Below are 13,618 nucleotides of genomic sequence, written 5' to 3'. Positions count from 1 at the left end.
TTGACAGTGAGGCAATCTTTCTGTTTATTTAAAGGAATAGTTCAACATTTTATAGACGCACATGTTCATTTTCTAGTCTTAATGCTAAACTAATCTAATCTACTGTACAGCAGCCTTGAAGATGACTGGACGTCCCGGTTTGTCCAGTTTGAAGCTGGGTCTGTGCAACAGATTTCATCGCATCTGACTGTAATTTAACCTCAGTTTCAGGTATTTACATTTGAACATCAGCTCCCTCACCAAGAAAGCCTTCAAAGACATGAACTTCCTGTGGCAGCTGAACAAGTTCAACCTGCCAATGACGAAGATGGTGCACTTCTACACCTCCATCACTGACTCCATCCTCAGCTACTGACTCTCTGACACTGTTGGAGTCTCAGCTGATTGTTGATGCAGCAGCACCACCTGCTGTCCAAACCAACAAACTGGCAGCTGAAGTCAGATCTGCTCTCCATCACAGACATCCTTCCATGTTCTTCAAAGTACGAGTAGTGACGGTGCTATCTGCTGTTTCCTGTTTGAGTCAAAGTACACAAGTATTAATACCTGAAGTATTCAAAGTACAGCAGTCACTCTGCAGTATTTCAGTGCTGTCGTTGATTCAGGTTTCTAATATCTAACTTGCTGTAATTGTTTTAACTCAAATTTATTTTATCACAATGTTTGTTACATTTTTTTTTTGTTTGTGATCATAATTTTTATTTCTTTGTTGCTCGTGTGTTGTGATGTTTTTATGATATTATTATTAGATTCATACAAAATAAGAACATAAACCTGCAGAAGGAAAAAGCACCAGGATACAGAAATGTAATCCAGCACTGATGAGGATCAGACTTCCACTCCATCAACCTCCATGATACAGTATAAAACGTGACAATGAAGGCAGCTCTCCATCATTCAACAGCGTGGAGCATTAAAGAAACACAGAGAGAACCACAGAAAGAAAGAAAAGGTCCAGGTCCAGGTGGAGGAGGTGGCTGAGTGTGGAGCAGAGGGAGTGGAGGAGTCTCAGTGTGTCAGCAGCAGCAGAGCAGTCCAGATCCACTGATGATCCTCTGTCACATGATCCAGAGGAACACACATGATGATGGTGGACTTGACTTGTGTCTGACAGTGGAGCTGATCTCAGAGCAGTTCAGACTTGCAGCGCTGACGTCATCTCCACTTGTTGTGATTCCTCCGTCAGCTCTGCTGGATGAAGCTCTCCTCTCCACTCCACCTCCCAGTAACATGGCCCAGTCAGAGCGATGCTGCTGCTCAACCTCTCTGGATCATCAGGACTCAGCTGATCTCTCTCATGTGACCTCCACCTGATGAGAGAAGCAGACAGACACAGAAGTCATGATCAGGTTTCCAGAGACTCCCTTCATCAGACTGTCAGTCAGTGATGCAGCACATCCAGTATAAAGACCAGCAGGACTTCAGTCCTGTTCAGACACAAGTGGAGCGGCTGTGTCGTAGCCAGCTTCCTGTCAGCTCTCATGTTAACGTGTTGGACTGAAGCTCACAGACCTGCATCAAGTCTGTTGACTCGCCACATTTCACTCAAGTACACAGTGGAAATAAAGTGCTGACAGTCCCTGAACGCATCATCAGTGCAGAAACAGAGAGACATTCACTGCTCACTTTCATTTTCAGCTGTGGGTCCTGGACTTCAGCAGAGGTTTCGCTCTTACAAAGACCACATGCTCACTAAATGTAATGAGGTTTCTTTGCAGGCTTCAGTCGACTGATCTGAGAGCTGTGACAAAGATGAACTGATCAGTTCTTTAGTGTTGGAATGAGAGAACAAACACTTGAGATCAGATTTGAATGAGAGGACCACTGTCTCTGTACATCTTGGAATGCTGTCAGCTGGAATCAGCTTTATTTCCTGTAGACATGAACACAACAACACAGTCGTCTTCACATCAACCAAAAACACATGATCACAACGAGCTTCCGGCTCATCTGATTGGCTGACTGTTCTCTCTCTCTCTGTCTTTCTGTCCAATCCTGAAGCCTGTCACCGTTCTCCTCTCACAGCTTCACTGAGGAAAGCAGCCGCTGAGAAGGTCGGAGGTTTACAGAAATACTGGATCTGTGCTTGATACTAACTGTGTTAGTACAATACTGCTGAGACCAACATGGACTGACTGCAACCCTCACTGACCTCAGAGTCTGCAGACTGCAGTGTGGACTCTCCACAGATCAGACAGAGGCTTCACTTCTGAATACTGCAGGTTGTTTCCACTCAGCTCCAGCTGTGTCAGATGGGAGGGTTGGACTTCAGAGCTGAGCCAGAGAAGCACAGCTGATCTTTGACAAACTGGCAGCTCCTCAATCTGAAAAAGAATAATGATGGTAAGTTTAGAAGACAATGTTCCTGCTTGAAATCATTCAATGTTTAATAATCTGTTCAGAGCTGAAGAAGGTTTAGAAAGATCAGCATCATATAACTTCATCAAAATGTAAAAAAATAATACTGAATATATTTGTATTGCTACAGTGAAATAGAGATTATTGATTGATTATTGTTTTTATAGAGGTGCAACGATACTTCGGTTCGATACTTAGTGTCACGATTCAACATTTTCCATGCAAACATGCTTCTACGTGTGTAAATATGCTACGTAGTTAATTAGTTTCACTTTTGTCTGTTTTTACGACCGGCAGTTTGCACAGGGCCCGGTGGGGTTTGGGCGTAAGGCGGAGTAGTCGAGTGCAGATCCACTGAGCTTTCAGCACAGAGCGCATCGTCAGAAGTTGATAAAATAAATATAAAAAAGCGTATTGTTTGATTCATAGTGCGTACTGAACCGAGACCACTGTATCGAATGGTTCCAATACAGATACTGTATGGTTGTCATCCGAGTATTTATGTATTTTATTCTCATTTATTTAAACAAAAACATGATGTGAAATATAAGAAAATAATTGAAGAGGTTCAGAGTGAATTATCCCAGTCCGACTAAAACCACAGAAGAAGAAAATAGACTTTAGCATTCAGATACTCAGTGTGGATCAGTATAATATCAGCCTGATGTCTGCAGTTTAGTGTCAACACAACGTTCACATCAATTAATCCAGCACAGAAGTAAAGAATGGTCTGACCCCAGAGTCTTCAGTTTACATGTGGGACTCTGCAGAAAATCACATAGCAGCTTCACTCCGAATCCCTTCGGTTGTTTCCACCCAGGCGCAGTTCTGTCAGATGGGAGGGGTTGGACTTCAGAGCTGAGGCCTGAGTTAAGCACAGCTGATCTCGTGACAACCTGCCAGTGTCCACAATCTGAATAAAAAATAAATAAAAATCCATTTATCATCCAATCAGATGTGTCAGGTTTGAAAATGTGCAGCTCAACATTACATGGGTCCTAACCAATGGTGCTTTTCTCTAAAATGAGTAGAGTGACTTTGTCATTGTGTTATTGTGGATCAATGTCATAATGTCAGCCTTGCTACAGACATCATCGCAAACGCAGCACAACATTCAGACAACATTCATGTCGACACAGATTAATAACATGCTGCTGATTCAGTCATTCTGGACTTAGAGGATCAAATCAAATCAGACATGTTGGCGTTAAAAACGGTTTTTTTATTTGATCCATGACCTTCTGGAATGTGTTTGTGTCTTAGTGGGTAAATGCATTCAAAGGAGAGGTCTACATTGGGGGGGTGTTGGGGGTCAGAGTTGTGTCTTCAAACAGCAGCCACATTACATTCAAGAGAGTATTTGGTGGCCAGTCATCCATCTTCCACCTCTTGAGGACAAATTTCACTCTTTGAGTTACTATTCCTCCAATGCCAGCTCAACAAGGACAAACTGTCAAATTCACAACTGTTCGGATCTCAAGGACTCAGTGAACCAACAGCTTCTTTTTGACCCTTGAATCCTTGAATCCTGTGTGTGTGTGACGTTTTTGGCCTGTGTTAGGCTGCTGTATTTAACCTGAGCTCTGGTTTAATGCACACCACAACACACCACAGCACTGTGAGGGTTGTCTGTAGCAGCCATATCAGCTTCTGATATCATGAAGATCATCACAGTTCTTCACTTCATCTTTATTGAACTTTGCGTTCACGTCTTTCTTGACTTTCTCTAGAACCTGTCTCTTTCTCTGTTCCACAGAAGCTCAAACTCTCTGCAGCCTGTGTTTTTTCGGCTATCAGCAGATCTTTCAACAACCTCATTCTTATCCGTCACACACTCCTACCATACACCTCATCAGCACTGACGTCATCTCACTGACTGATGGACCACAAGTGGAGTCTGTGGAAGCTCCACAAACTGTCAAACATTGATTTCTGCACTTTCTGTCTTCTGTGACTCCAACAATTATCAACAACAAAGCCATTTGGGAATTCATTTTCGCCAAAAAAGATAAACATCAGTCAAAGATTTAAATTGAATATTTACAAAAAAAAACAGCAGCATAAACGTTTCAGTAAACTGACCCAGAGTCTCCAGTTTACAGTTTGGGATCTCCAGTCCAGCACACAGCTTCTTCCACTCCTGAATCCTTCAGGTCGTTTTTTCTCCAGGTTCAGACTCTGTCAGATGGGAGGGGTTTGGACTTCAGAGCGAGGCCAGAGAAGCACAGCTGATCTCTGACAAACTGCAGGCGGGATGCGGGTCGCAGCTTGTTGAGTGAAAGATAGGGATGATGTTGATAAGAGAATGCGCTTTATAATCCATTCGAGATGTGGGGGTTCAGGTTATAGAAGCGTTGGCAGCTCAACATGGATACTAATGGGATCTCCTAATCAATGAGCTTTGTTCGTCGTAGTTATATGTAGAGTGACTTGGTCATTGTGTTTATTGGGATCAATCATAATGTCAGCCTGCTACAGACAATCATGCCAAACGTCAGCACAACTTCAGACAACCATTGCATGTCGACACAGAGTTATAACTGCTGCTGATCTCAGTCAGTCTGGACTTAGAGGATCAATCAAAATCAGACATGTATGACTGAAAAACAGTTTTAAATTGATTTATTCCATGACCTTTGACTGTGGTTTGGTGTCTTAGGAGTGGTATAATGTCATTCAAAGGAGAGTTCTACATTTGTTCAGTGTGTCTTCAACAGCAAGGCCACATGTACATGTCAAAGAGTTATGGTGGCAAGTCTCATTCACATTCCACCAATCTTCACTTGAGACAATTCACAATCCTCTTTGAGTTACTATTTCCATCCTCACTGCAGCTCAAAAAGGAAAAACTGTCAAATTCACACTTACTATCCTTTCCTTCCTCCACTTCAGCTGCATAAGCTCAACAAGGACAACTGTCAAATTCCACAAACTTTCAGGATCCCTCCAAGAACTCATTGCATGGGAACGATGTTACCAAAAAACCGACCAGCACCACCGACAAAGTTACCACAACCCAAACACACTCTTCTTTTTGTGACTCCTTGGATCCTGAATCCCTTGTTGGTGTGTTTGGGACGTTGGCCAGTGTTAGGAGGCTTGCTGTTTGTAGTTTACTCAGGATTACTTACTCTGAGAGCTCTGGTTTTAAAATGCAAACAACCAACCACAACCCGCCCAAACAAGCAGCTGTGAGGTGTTTTGTCTGTAGCATCCATATCAATTCTGATTATCATGAAGATCATCACGGTTCTGTCAACTTCAATCTTTATTGAACGTTGCGGTTCCACATCACAGTCTTCTTCTTGACTATTCTCTAAAATCGCGTTACTAACCTGGGTCTCTTGTTCTCATTTCCTCTCTCTGTTTTCCTTTCCACAGAAGCTGCAAAAAACGCTCTGCACTGCAAAAAAGAGCTGTTTGTTTTATCGGCTATCAGCAGATCTTTCACTCTTGCACAACCTCATTCGTATTTATCCGTCACAACACCACTCTACAACTCTACAAGCCTCATCACAATCACAAGACAGGCACGGACTAAGACGTCATCTTCACTGACTGATGGACCACAATGTGATTGCCGCCTCGCTCGCAGGGTCCTTGCGCGCCTACACACACAATGTGAGTCCGAACTGTAGGGAATCCCCACAAACTGGTCAAACATTTGGACCTTTCCGTTATGTTTCTGCATTTCTTGTAGGACTTTCTTCTGTGACTTTTCCAACAATTATATCAAAAACCAAAACCAGTTTGGGAATTCATCAACCAAAAAATATAAAACATCAGTCAAAGATTTAAATTGAATATGTACAAAAAAAAACAAAAAAAAGACAAGCATGAACATAAAGTCAGTGAACTGACCATCAGAGTCTCACGTTCCGTTTACCAGTTTTGGGAACTGACTCCAGTAAACGCCCACACACAGCTTCTTTCTTCACTCCTGAATCCTTCAGAGTCGATTGTAGCCTCCGGTACCACAGTTCGGTCAGAATGGGAGGGTTGGACTTCAGCAGAGTGACGGCCAGAGAAGCAAAAGGACTTATCTCATGACCAAACTGCAGCTAGCTTTAAACTGCAGCTCCACAATCGGGAATAAAGAATAATGATGCCTTGAAGTAAAATCCATTTAATAAATAAAGTCCATCATATAGCTGTTCAAGATTTTGAAAATGTGCAGCTCAAACAACATTACTAAAGGTCCGAACTATCAATGATGAGCTATTTTCTTTTTCTCTAAAATGAGTAGAGGTGACTTTGTCATTGGTGTTGATTGTGGATCATCATAATGGTCCCCCAGAGCCTAGTCGTATCTTTCCTATTTCTACAGACATCATCCAAACGGGCAAAGCGCACAGCACAAAACTAACAACATTCAGACAACCATACACATTAGTCATGTCGAGCACAAGCAAGAAAACACATAACGAGATGCAAGACATAATAAGTCTTGTGTGTCTTTGTTTGGGTTACTGCATACAGAGCTTGAAATTTATTACAATACAAAACAACAAAACAAACAATGAAGAGTAATGAACAAAAAATAATTTTAAACAAACTTTAATGGATGTAAGTTATGTCTTGAAACACACACATTAAGGCTTCATCCAACTCGGTAGTTTGATAATTCCCTTCATATCTCAGGTTAAACATCAGATCTGTATCAGATAGTAACACCTTGGAGAGATCAGTGAACTGACCTCATAGTCTTCCAGTTTAACAGTTGGAACTCTATCCACTCCATCTTCGGGGACTCTCCAGTCCACAGAGCACACAAGAGGCAAAAAACAAGTCGCAGTGCCACAGGTACGAACAGGCTTCGTCAAGATCCTTCACTACAAACAAAGCTTCTTTTCCTTCACTCCTTCACCACTCCCTGAATAAATCCCTTCAGGGCGTTTTCCACTCAGATCCAGCTCTGTCAGATGGGAGGGGTTGGACTTCAGGAGCTAGGCCGAAGGGAAAAAAGAGAGAGAGGCGAGCGAAGGAAAGGCAACACTTCAACAGTGACATCTCTGAGAGTTTTACAGTTAAAATCTGTGATGACACAATGGATTACAAAAGTGTTAATTTAATAAGAAGAGGACAACTTTATATTTATATTTCATTTCATGCATTTTGGATGGCAAACAGTTTGACAGATTGTGACTTTGATGAACATTTGCTCTTCACATCATGGGTTCGCCTCATCTTAATCTCACCTGTTTTGACATGAACAATCATTCTCCATCACTCTCTCTCATACCTCTGCAGACTTTAATCTTAAGAGGTTAGACTGAGACTTTCAAAATGAACTTCAAGACAAGGACGAGAAACACAATTTTTGATTCATGAACAATAAAAAATGCACCATGCTTCAGTTCAACACACGCAGAGGTTTAGAAGCAACAAAAAACGCCAGTTTAACGCTGACTAAATGTTACGTTTTTAATGTGTAGCAAACTGTACACAGATAAATGGTAAAGTACAAGATTAAACAGATCATCATTGTACTTGTGGCCAACAATGGGCTGCCTCAGCAAAAACTTACCATAACAGACAGACATTGGTAAAGGTAAATATAATGTAAACATGGCAATATATCAGGAACACTTGAAGGGCTCGTGTTAATAAAATGATCAAGTGAAATTTTCAACTTAATTTTTCTTTCATATGATTTATATGACTTTCTACTGTGTCAAACTGCAAACTGCAACCAAAGAAGACGTCTTTGAGTGTTCACTTCTTCTTTTCTTCTGCGCCGCTCTCCCATGAGGGTGCTGTTTTCCATAGAGCTGCATGACTTGAAGAAGGAGCCCACAGTGAGTAAAATGTGGAACAGAAAGAGGAGCACAAAACAGCAGAAACTGACGTTCAAATCTCAGAGAGTCAAAGGACTCATTGAAAAAAATGTAAAGCAAAGCTTCAATTCAAGTTGTTCAAGTGGAAAACGATTTTAAGAAGAAAGAATGTTATAAGTGAACATCTGAAGAACTAAACTACTAATCTAACACGGATTCATAATGTTTCATCACATCACTGGACTTACTCAGACTACGCAGTTGTACTCACAGCATGTATCTACTCCTGCAGTTCCTCACAAAGCTGGCATCAGTCTCAGCAAGTCGTTCCGCTTGGTTCTGATGCGTTTGAAATTCTGTCAGGTCCCTCATCCAGAACGCTCTGCTGACATCTGCAGCAATGTAGGCCAGAGCGGAGGCAGTGGATCTCAGAAGAGTTGTCTTCTAGTTTCTTCTTTGAGCTGTTTCTCTGGACTTCCAGTGAAAACTCTTGGATCCTCCCTGAGGGACGGAGTCCAACGTCATCTCCCAGCAGAGCAGTGGAAGATGTTGAGTGCTTCTGTCAGGAAGGATAATGATAACGTTCATCTCCTTTCCAGTGTGGATGGCTCTCGGTTTCGCTGGATGAATTTCTGGACTGTTGTTCTGTACTGAAGACCCCAAGCAAGGCCTCCAAGAGTCCTGGTTGGACGTCCATCCAGAGAGAGGCAATGAAGGAAGCGAACAAACAGGTCCAGGGGAACGCATTTTTAACTACTGTTGAAGGATTTTTCGGCTGGACTCTTCCAGGAAACAATCCACATAGATAATCACTGTAAGTCCCTCCACGGGAGTTTTCCTTCAATCAGTAAAACCTCTGTCGTCTTTGATGTACAGTGGAACAATGTGGACTGCAGAGGCCATAAACTCACTGAACGCATCAGATGAAACAAAGCAGTAGACTGTTTTCTTCTCTTTCTTTCTTGCTGTAAGATCACACTCCTCATCTTTTGAAGATCTTTTACAAAACTCCTGAGTACAAACAAAACCTTCAAGTAACCGAGGCCTCTTTTACATCCATACCACACTTTCTAACTTCTCCATGTCTTCTTGTAGAACAATGATGTTTTCCTTTCTCCAATTCTCCAGCTGTTCAAACGCCACCAGCTCCCCGCTTCAGAAGAACTTTCCCCCTGGTCAATCCTCAAAGCCTATCCGGCAGCTTCCTGTTGGACTCGTCTCATGTCCTCATCGTACTTTCTCTTGCTTCTTCTTTAGCCTCTTTGTTCTGAACCAGCAGGAAGTGTGAGTACAGGTCATCAGGGTCTTGGGGCAAGTAGAGCTCTCCTCTCTGGTCTGTGGTCAACAACATGTGGTCCATAACTGTAAGCAAGTGATACAGCAGTAAGATGGGATCAGACCATGATTTAGAGGCTCCTGGAGGTCTTGATTTTGAAGATGATTCTGATTCTGCTGGAACAGAATCTCCAATCACGGGACTCTCCCTTCCTCCTGAAGTCTCCTTCCTGTCAAATCACTCTACGTGACTCTCCCCTGAAGTCTCCTCCTTCTCCTTCTGGTCTGAGGGCAGTGAAGCCCTCCGTACGTCTGTTACCCTGTCCAACACATGAAGGAGGGATCTGATTGGTGCTGCAGGGTCTGGAAGTTATCCAGATGAGAAGCCGAGGGAAGCGAGATTCCCCTTGAATGAGGCTTGTCAAAGCACGCTGACTGATGAATCCTGTGTGCATCAGACACGAGCCTTTGTTGTTGAAAATCCAGTGAAAGTCCTGGCGTCATCAGTCCAGGCCCGTCAAAGATGAGCAGAAGTTTACACAAGCGAGCGTCCTCTGCGGTGGCTTCCTGGAATGTTTGGATGGAAAACAGGAGAATCCGGGAGAAGACTGAACCGCATCATCTTTGATCAAGTTCAGCTCCCTGAACGAGAGCAAACCACCAGACTGACATCTTGGTTCTCCGAGCCATCTGTCCCAGTCCAGAGGTGGAACTTCAGCACTGAGAAGGTTTTTTCCTTCAACGCCAGCGACCCGTTGGTCAGAGGCGACGCTGATGTGTCACTCGGTTGGTCGTAAGGCGTTAACGATGTCGTGCATTTGATGGGGAGTGTCATGGAGGGTCTTCCTTCGTCTTTGGAAGCTGTCTCAAAGCCGGCCTCAACTCATGTTGGGTATGAACCCCAGAACATCTTCACTCTGGCCCCCTCTGTGATGTAGAGCTCATGTAGGATACCGCTGTTGGAGGAGAGTCAATTGTTTCCCACGTCGCGCTGTTTCATCAATTCCTTCATGTTCATCACACACGTTCACATCTGGTCTTCTCAACGATCTTAGGTTCATCTAAAACCTCTGCAGACCCACCACTAATCACTAAAACAGAGAAACAACAAGTTTGAGACTAAACAAGAAAATGTGACAATTCAGCTGATTATTGTCCGCTCACAACAAAACAATCAATATTATAATTTATTTTATAGAGAAGTAAATGTTTTAGAAAGTCCCAGTGTCTGGTTGAACACACCAGCTATCCACCGCTCAACAGCATCCTGCTGTTGCTGGTCCCGGATCCACAATGGTGGAACGATCTCCTCACATGACATCAGGACAGCAGAAACTGTCCACATGTTCAGGCCCTGAAAACTCACAAACTAACTAACTGCAGCAGCTTGAAGCCGTTCAGCTTGTTTCATGAAGTGTTCATGACTTTGATGATGTCTTCAGTTTTTTTGGGGTTTGAATGCCAACAAATTTTGAAAGTCTCTTGAATACGTAATGTGATTAAATGCAAGCAGTCAAATTGTAAAGATGGACGTCTTACGTTGGACAGTGCGGTTCTGATGGCTATCTGCAGTCCCACGTCCTGGTTTCTGGATCTTTCTTCACACGGGGGACAGGAGGAGTCTCTGATGAAGCAGACGTGGTCCCTATGAGGTGATGCAGTTCCTGCAGAACCAGTTCCACAGCTGGTAGAGACCCGATCCTTCAGGACGTCCTGACACCCAAACACAGCAAGGAACGGCTGCCTCCTCCTCCCCACAGGAACATGACTCCTCTTCCGCTCCTCCTGTGAGACATTTCTTTATCACTCAGATGATTTTGTTACTGTTGGTGACACAGATCCGATTTGGACGAACACTGTCTGGAAGCTCAGATGGGTCACACAGTAAAGTGGGCGTACTTTTCTGGATTTGAATTCAGCTTTCAGTCCTGTGATGAGATGATTTGATTTCATGAAATTCATTAACAGCTTTTCCTGTCTGTCTGTCTTCATAAACAGTCAGTCATCATCAATATAAATCTTTGAGCACGTTGTCTCACATCAGCAATGGCATCATCTTCATCAGGGCATTTACGTAAACAAAGCGGTCTCTTACTTTGTGGCTGAGGGTCCAGGTTCAGCACGGAAGCCTGGAGGATGATCTTTGGACAAGTCAACTCTTCATAGACAACAGCTGGATCCTACGAGACTCTGCTTCTCCGTCTGTTGGACTGAACTCTCAAACACCAACATGTTTTTTATTATACCACATGAAATCGTTTTGATAAATTCTCTGATGAAAAGTCATTTAGAGGAAGCTCTAAAAGACACAAAACTGCTGTCCATAATTTTTAGTTTATTGTTTACGTGTCATAATACAGGATGTATGTCATGGTCATATTCCCATATTCCAGGCCAAAGACATACGTCCCGACATATAGTACGTCCTCAACCAGGTCAGTTATAAACTAACATAGCATAAAAAGACTGCAACCCTGCGCACTCTTACATGCTCTCTGGAAAACTGTGGCTCACCCTCAGACACTTTGAATGTAGCAGACTAGAGGGTCTCTAGGTTACAATCACTGAAGTACTTGGAGGACCTGATCCTTTGAGACCGAGTCACTAGGTCCTCATGAGACAACGCTGGATCCTAGAGAAGCCTCTCTCTGTCCGCCTCCTTCCCCTCCACACCAACATTCATTCTTGTGCGCTTCAGCATGTCCTGAAAGTGTAAACATGAACACTGATACGACTTAATGACAGGAGCAACGAACAAGTCGTAGAACATGTAAGTAAGTACAAGTGTGGTAATGTGTGGGATGCGTGATGATACAAAAACACACGCCTTTTCCAGTGCCAGGAAATCTTCACTGTGAGGTCCAATGCCTACGCAAAATTAGGAATAAATAACACCGGAACTGATGTACACACACACACACACACACACACACACACACACACAACACAGACAGACACCAAACGGACACACACACACACAGAAAACACATCACACACAACACACACACACACAACACACACACCGACACCACCACAACACACAGTATATATTAAATAAACCAGTTATTATCTCCACCTGTCACTTCTTTCATTCTTTTCTTTTTTTCTCGGGTTCAGCAGGTTTCAATGGTGATTATTCAGCAATCAAAGACTTTGTGTCCACAGATGAATCAACTGTTGAGTTTCATTCAAACTTTCTTTCCTCTACAGTCCAACAGAGAGAAAACTGACTCATAGACTGTTGACAGTAAAATAATAATAATCCTAAAAACACTCACCCTGCATCAGCGTCAAGTTTTTCCTCCGTCTGCTCCGTCCACTCTAAAATGAGACTGAACAAAATTGAAACACGTTCTAGTTTCAGGTTCCCGCCCTTTTCTTCTGCAGCTGGATCACTGATCAGTGTTGTTCCTCCTTCTGTGTGTGTGTGTTAGTTGATAGAGTGGTGTGAATGTGATGTGTGTGTGTGTGTGCCTTGGAAGTGGCTGATCGAGGAAATGACTTTAACATGTCAGATACAGAGATATTAATGGATCGAGAAGAGGACACATGAAGTAACGGCTGATATTTAATAAATAGCACGAGGTTGCGCCCTGCCTTCTCAAAGCAGAGTTCACGGCCACCACAACGAGGAAGAGCAGGAGTGAACCGAGAGTTACGATCTGCTAATTTCTCAACTGGCTACATGGTCAGGATCTATGAAGATGACTGGGCCAAAGTAATCAGCCGTCCAGCAGACGATCAGTGATAACATATCTTGGACAGACCCTACTGTAGTGACAAAAAGTAAGAGACACAGCGTGCTACACACACATGACGGAACCTGACCGGCAACAGGAAGAGGAGGCAGCACACAGCGACATCGAACGAACAAAGTGCGCAAAGAGGTATTAACGACTACAGATGAGGGACTGAAGGTGTAATGAGACAGACAGACCGGACAAGATGTTAATGAATGTTCATGAAAAGCAAATCATCTTCATCACAGACACGAAAGCTGATTCAAACAAAAAGTAACGACACGTTTACGGTGTGAACAATCTGAGCTGCCAGACAGTGTCGTTCCCAAAGCGGGAGCTGTGTCACCAACAGTCAACAAATCATCTGAGTGAATAAAGAAATGTCCCTTCACCGAGAGAGGCAGCGGAGTTCAGACTGTAGACCTGTGGAGGAGCAGCCGTCCATGCGTGTGTAGACTTGGTCGTCCG

General features: G+C 43.3%; 1 long non-coding RNA gene across 1 annotated transcript; it reads right to left on the bottom strand.

Annotated features, from left to right (window-relative positions):
* LOC113746659 (uncharacterized) lies at positions 1 to 1,042 on the bottom strand. Its single transcript, XR_003463027.1, has 2 exons — positions 775 to 1,042; positions 1 to 514 (listed from the first exon to the last, which is right to left on the bottom strand). It is a non-coding gene; the product is annotated as an uncharacterized LOC113746659 (long non-coding RNA).
* Positions 1,043 to 13,618: the final 12,576 nt, after the last annotated feature.

The sequence above is a fragment of the Larimichthys crocea genome, chromosome X (assembly GCF_000972845.2).
Source record: "Larimichthys crocea isolate SSNF chromosome X, L_crocea_2.0, whole genome shotgun sequence".
NCBI lineage: Eukaryota > Metazoa > Chordata > Actinopteri > Sciaenidae > Larimichthys > Larimichthys crocea.
The sequence above is the reverse complement of the archived record's forward strand: the minus strand, read 5'-3'. Positions and strand labels throughout refer to the sequence as shown.